The sequence below is a fragment of the Neltuma alba genome, unplaced genomic scaffold, assembly GCF_004799145.2.
Source record: "Neltuma alba isolate B1F8T4 unplaced genomic scaffold, ASM479914v2 tig00010544_pilon, whole genome shotgun sequence".
Taxonomy (NCBI): domain Eukaryota; kingdom Viridiplantae; phylum Streptophyta; class Magnoliopsida; order Fabales; family Fabaceae; genus Neltuma; species Neltuma alba.
The window spans coordinates 631,087-637,577 of record NW_021635413.1 but is presented as its reverse complement, the minus strand read 5'-3'; positions in this window follow the sequence as shown (position 1 = coordinate 637,577).

Here is a 6,491-nt window from a genome sequence, read left to right as displayed (position 1 = left end):
GGATTCCCAGGGACTAACTCGCAAAGGAAAAGTTTTCTAAGACTGAGGAAAGAGAAAGTTAGAGACTCTAGTAAAGTCTCGAGGTCCAAGAATGAGAAATATAGATGAATGTAGGTCAATAGTTATGTTAAAGGCCTCAATGAGGTGAATTTTGAAGTTAAGCCAAACCAGAGGCAAAATCGTAATTTTACAAAGTTTTGGGCTAGTAAGGGCAAAAATAAAAATTATACTCGAAAATCCCAGAAAAATCCCTAAAAATGGGAAATGGTAGGTTAAAGCCTGAACACTTCAAAAAAATTCTAGAAAAATGAGAATAAGGTTTAGAGGCCTGTATGAGGCTGAAAATGATGAAAATGCCCCTAGAAGGAAATTGTGGAATTCCCAGGGTTTTGATTGATTTGGAATATTTTCAAAAATAAATTATTTAAAGTATAGGGAGGCCTTAGATAATTGGAAGAAAATGAGAAAAAAATACTTGACAAATTATCACAGGTTTTAAAAATAATTCCGTCTCAAAAAAGCAAAGAGGTTGGCTTTAATAGAATTTCCAGCCTATTTATACACTATCCGGGAAAAGTCAAAGTCAAATATCTAGAGATTGAATTTTGACTTAAGAAAAATTAGAGGAATTCCCTGTGATGAATAGATAATATTGGTACCTAGAGACAAATTTTTGGAGTTGTAGACTAATAGAAAGAATTCAGTTAAGTTCACTCCAAAATAAATATGATTAATTATTTTAATGGAAGAACAAGGGAAGAGCACCACTCCCTCTTTTAGCATGTTATATAATGCCATGTGGATTTATTTAAGATGAGAAAATGGTGCCATAACATATCCTAGTGGTCCCGAAAAGTCAGGACCCGAAAAAGTACCCAATACGGTGCAAAATAGCAAGATAGGTGGAGGAATACCTAAAGGTTGTATTTTGCACGAATTTTATATTAATTTAATTCCTATTTTAATGCCAAAATGATGAAGAAATATGGAGGAGACAAGTGTACGATTAGATAGGAAAAGAAGGTATTACGTGTGCGGCTGGATGCAAGACACATGTACAGTCGGATGCAAGACACTTGGACGGTTGGATTAAAAGCATGTGGATTGATGATACAAGCATGATGTCATCAAGATGATGTAATCATGATGTCATGGGGCACTTGTCACCACAAGATTAAAAGAGAAAATGGATGGTCCAGATCAAGCCACACATTTTTAAGATCAACGGTCCAGATTCAGTCTTATTTTCTATAAATACTCCCTCCCCTCCCTCATTTTCGTCCAACCTAGAGGAAACCTTGGGGAAGCTCTGGCAAAATGGTTTCTAGAGAGAGAAAGAAGAGAGAGAAAGAAAGACGAAGTGGTCCCACGCAAGATCAAGCTCTAAAAGAAGGTATGTTCATGGTTTTTGATGTAGTTTTCACTACTCTTGTTGTTATTGAGCTTGGTTATGGATTTTAATAATTTTTGAAGCTTGAAACTCTAGAGGGACATGCTTCATGAAATGTCTAAGTTAAGGGGAAGATGAAATTGATGTTAGAATAATGTTCAAAGGCTCGAAAGGAACACGAATCAAGTGGTTTTATACTAAAATTGGTTGAATTTCATGATTGTGTAACTTGAGAAAATATTTCGGCCAGACCTGGTTTTTGTTCCTAGGATGTGATTTTGATGATTTTAATGCTTCCAATGTGTTTAAAATGAAAAATTGTGTGGGGTAAAGGTGAGAAAACAAGTTTGAAAGCATTGGAATTGAAAATGAAAATTTTGGACCCTAAAGGTATACTATTCAATCAAGGCTGGTTCATAGGAAAGGAGTTTGATTTTGATTATTTTGAGCTTTGAAATGGATTCTACATGCAAAATTGTGTGGGAATAGCATGTGAAATTAATTTTAGAAAGATTGTAAATCAAGCTCAAAAGTGAGAAGTTAATATAGTTCAGAGAAAACAAAGTATTGATATTATTGATTACCATGGCTCTAATGAATAAATGGAAATAATATGTTGATGTATTTAGGGTCATGAGACATTGAGGAAGATGAATGGAAAAGTTTGAGCAAGCAATCTTAATGGTTGGTAGCAAAGGGAGCAAGAGGAAGTAAAGAGAAAGTTTAAAGACACAAGGTAGCAAACTCTACCTTATTCTTATGTGCTTGGTATTTGCTTGCATGTATGACATGTTCTGTGTTTATATGGTTTTATGAACTCATGTATTGTGATTGTGAATATGTTTTAAATGTGTCATAGGCCTATGTGTTTTATGATTAATGCATGATGATTTCTAAACATGTCATTATGTTATAAAGATGCTAAGTTACAAGCATGTTATGAATGCCAAGCTTGCCATGTATATTTGGGTGGTTATTGTTTGCTACTGAGATTCTTCTAAATCTCACCCCTCTCTAACCAACCATTTAGGTCAAGTATGATGGACAATGATTGTATGAAGGAGAGCATAAGAAGGAAGGAGAAGAAAGTGGAGAATTATTCACGCTAATGAATGAAGCTATTGGTTAATGTATGATTCTCTTATTGCGTAAATTACGTATATGAATGCCAATGATGTAACGTATTTATTTAGAATGTTTATAGAATGAATGGGAAAGAATAAAGCCAAGCTATGCATGCCAAAACAATAAAAAGAATTAAAGCAAGAATTGTCTAATAGATAAAACTTAGGTCCTGGAGCAGTCAGATTCCAGCTCCATTTTGACCTATCACATGTATGATTTAAGTCATAAAATTTGGTATGGTTAAAGTAAACATCCTGAGCTTTAAAAAAAGTGGTACATCACCTAAAATGGATGTGTGTGCTAAGAGTTATGCTTGGTCAAAATTAGGACAGAGAAACTAGAACGTACAGTTTTGACTAAATAAACAGTAAAGTTTAAGGAATAAACTATACGAATTAGGCAAGGATAAGTCCAGTTTCATATTTTTTTTCTTATAGAGAATTGAAAGAGATTCAAATAAAATTTTAAACCACCTCAATACAATTTTTCTATATTTAGTTATGAATTTTCCAAATTGGACTAAAAATCTAGAATTTAACCGGTGAACAGTAACCCAAGAAATCTACACGCTTGTTTTGTAAATTGCTTGAATTATAACACTTCTAAACACGTACTTTGAGGGTTAAAACAAGAATGTTTCAACCTTCGGTTAGGGCTTTGTAAGGACAGAATTAATCCATATGGTAATTTTAGTAGCACATATAGTACTTGGCTGGTGCTTCTCGTAATTTACAATTTGTCTCCTTGGTTATGTATGAAAAGAAAGTATATCATGTTATCTTTGATGATCTCAGGGCCAAAACAGCTGGAAAATGATATCGATGTGTATTTGACACCTTTGATTGAGGACCTGAAGAAATTATGGGAGGAAAGTGTTGATGTGTTTGATGCAGATAAACAAAAGACTTTCAATTTACATGCCATGATCTTCACCATGATAAATGACTTTCTCGCTTATAAAAATTTGTTAGGATATAGTGTTAAGGGGCATAAAGTATGTCTGACATGCGAAGAAGGTACTTACTATATGCAACTTAAACATGAAAGGAAGAGGGTCTACTTTGATGATAGAAGGTTTTTTAGTCGACACCACTCTTACTGTAGGTTGAAGAAGGCATTTAACGGCTCATAAGAATATCAAATGGCTCCAATACCATTAACTAGAGAAGAAGTTTATCAACGGGTAGAGGTAGTTAATGTGGTCTTCGGTAAAAAAAAAAAAGAAGACTGTCAATGAGATGAATATATGAAAAATAAGATCTATCTTTTTTGATCTTCTGTATTGGCAAAGTCTTGATGTGAGGCATAATCTAGATGTGTTGCATGTAGAGAAAAATGTGTATAAGAGCCTTATTGGTACACTTTTACATATAAGTAGAAAGACTAAGGATGAAATCAATACAAGATGGGACTCAGTCAAAATCAGAATAAGAAAAATCCTCCACCCACAAGAAACAAAGGGTAAAAAGGGCTTATTTACATCTAGCTGCGTACACATTATTAGAAAACAAGTTTCTGTGATTTTTTGAATAGCATTAAGGTGCCATAAGGTTATTCTTTTAATTTGAGAAAACTTGTTTCAATGTAAAATTTGAAGATAACGGGGATGAAGTCTCATGATTGTCACGTGTTGATCAACAATTACTTCCAATTGCTATTCGAGGTATTATGAAAAATGATGTGAGAAGCACTATTACGAGACTTTGTATGTTTTTCAATACTATTTTCAGCAAGTCATTGATTCTGTTGAGTTAGATGAATTAGAAAATAAAGCTTATGTGATCTTCTCTTGATTGGAAATGCACTTTCCTCCATCATTTTTTGACATTATAGTCCACTTGATAGCTCAGCTTGTGTGAGAGATAAGACTTTATGGCCCTGTGTAGTTAAGGTGGATGTATCCATTTGAGAGATACATGAAAATCCTAAAAAGGTACTCTAAAAATCCTCATTAGCCTAAGGCATCAATTGTTGAGAGGTATGTAGCTAAGGAGGCGGTTGAGTTTTGTGACACATGTCTTAATAGGGTAAAGCCAGTTGGACTGCCTTGATCTTAACATGATTAGGAGAGAAGCAAGGGAACACAAAATGCCATAGTGAGGTCCATGTCTCGTGAAGTTGTAATGCAGGCATAGCTATATATTTTCAACAACAAGAATGAAGTTTTGCCTTACTTAGATGCTCACAAGAATATGCTGAAGAACTTGAATCCAAGAAAGAATGATATGCAACTAGCTAATGAGCATAACAAGTCATTTGCAGAGTGGTTCAAGCAAAAGTGTTAAAGGATGGCAATCCTTTTGAGACAATACAGAGGCTAGCTGTAAGGCCTCATTTTGAGGTTGTGTGTTGGGGCGAATATGACATAAATGGTTATTCATTTTACACAAAAATCCAAGATGATAAGAGTACTATGCAGAATAGTGGGGTGATAATAGTAGTTGAGGCTATACATTTTGTTAGTTCAAAAGATAGAAACCTGATGTTGACATCAATGTCCTATTATGGGGTAATAGAAGATATATAGGAGGTTAGCTATACCAAGTTTAAAGTTCCCATCTTTAAATGTAAGTGGGTTAATAGTAATATTGTGCAAGTAGATGAAGAATTTGGATTTGTTTCAATTGATCTTGAGAGGGTTGGATATGAAGATGAGCCATTTATTTTAACAAGTCAAGTAAAACAAGTGTTTTATGTTACCGATCTTGCAAAGAAAAAATTGTCTATCGTGCTCCAAGGTAAGAGACAAGGAATTGGTGGAGATGACAGTGAGTCAGAGTTTAATCTTGACGAAACCCCACCTTTCACAGCTACCCAACCTAAAACAGCTTAATTAGATTTGGTAGATGATGACTACGCTGTTAGAGATGATCATTGTGAAGGAATTTGGGAGGATAATTGTTGTAAGGCCTAAATAAATTATTTGATGTTTCTTATTAAATTCATTTCATATTTATCATCTATTCATAATGTGATGTTTTTTGTTAAATATACTTGATGTTTTATGTTAAATTTACTTGATGTTTCTTATTCTTACATTTATTAGTTGTTCTTTCAACAAGAAATGAACGGCTCTGGTCAATAGGGTTCTGGTGACAACAGCTCCTTTACTAGCAAGAAAAGGCACTACTACAAAATTAGGAATATTTGACGCTCAATATTCGACGGTTATAGAGATTAACGTCAAATAAGATAAGGCGGAGTTTAAAAAAAATAAATATTTGATGTTATTATACTAACTGTAAAAATATTTGACAGTTAAATGTAAAAACTGTCAAATAATTTTTTTATTTTTTATTTTTTAAAAATTAGAAATTTACTTGACGGTTTTTTTTAAGAAACAGTTAAATAAAATAAGGAGTGTTTAACAGTTTTTATAACCAACCATCAAATATAATTTTGCACTCAATATTTTATATCTTAATCGGTCAAAGCTTTTTGAGAACCCTTAGTATGCTCTTACTTCTCCTTGCCTCGCCTCCTTCCTCCTTCAGATCCAACCTCCGCCCCTTTCTTCTTTCCTTGCCAATCGTTTAGCCACTCTGTTACTCCTTCCCTCTCCTTTATCACTGGCATTCGCTCCATTATCATCATCAAGTGAGAAGTTCATCTTTTGAAGACTCCTGACTATCAAATCTATGTTTTCTCCTTTAAACAAAAAGTTTCGTGATCTAGATCTGTTAGGTGTGGAAGAAGAAGCTTTGCTTGCGATTTTGATCTACTGCCAAGAGTGACCCATAGATTTCAATCTCATTACAGTGCTTGCGTCTATAAGTTTATTTCTTTTTATATTTCTTTGTTTGTTGATTTCATTTTTCAGATCTAGGTTTGCTTATGCTCTTAAATCACTTTGTTGATAAGCATTATTTTTTACTTTTTATGTTACTCAGTAAGCAATTTTTTGTTATTTTTTTCTTTAAATTTGCTTAGGATTGAGTCCTTTGTATAATTTTTTTTTTTTAGTTTCTTGGGCTTG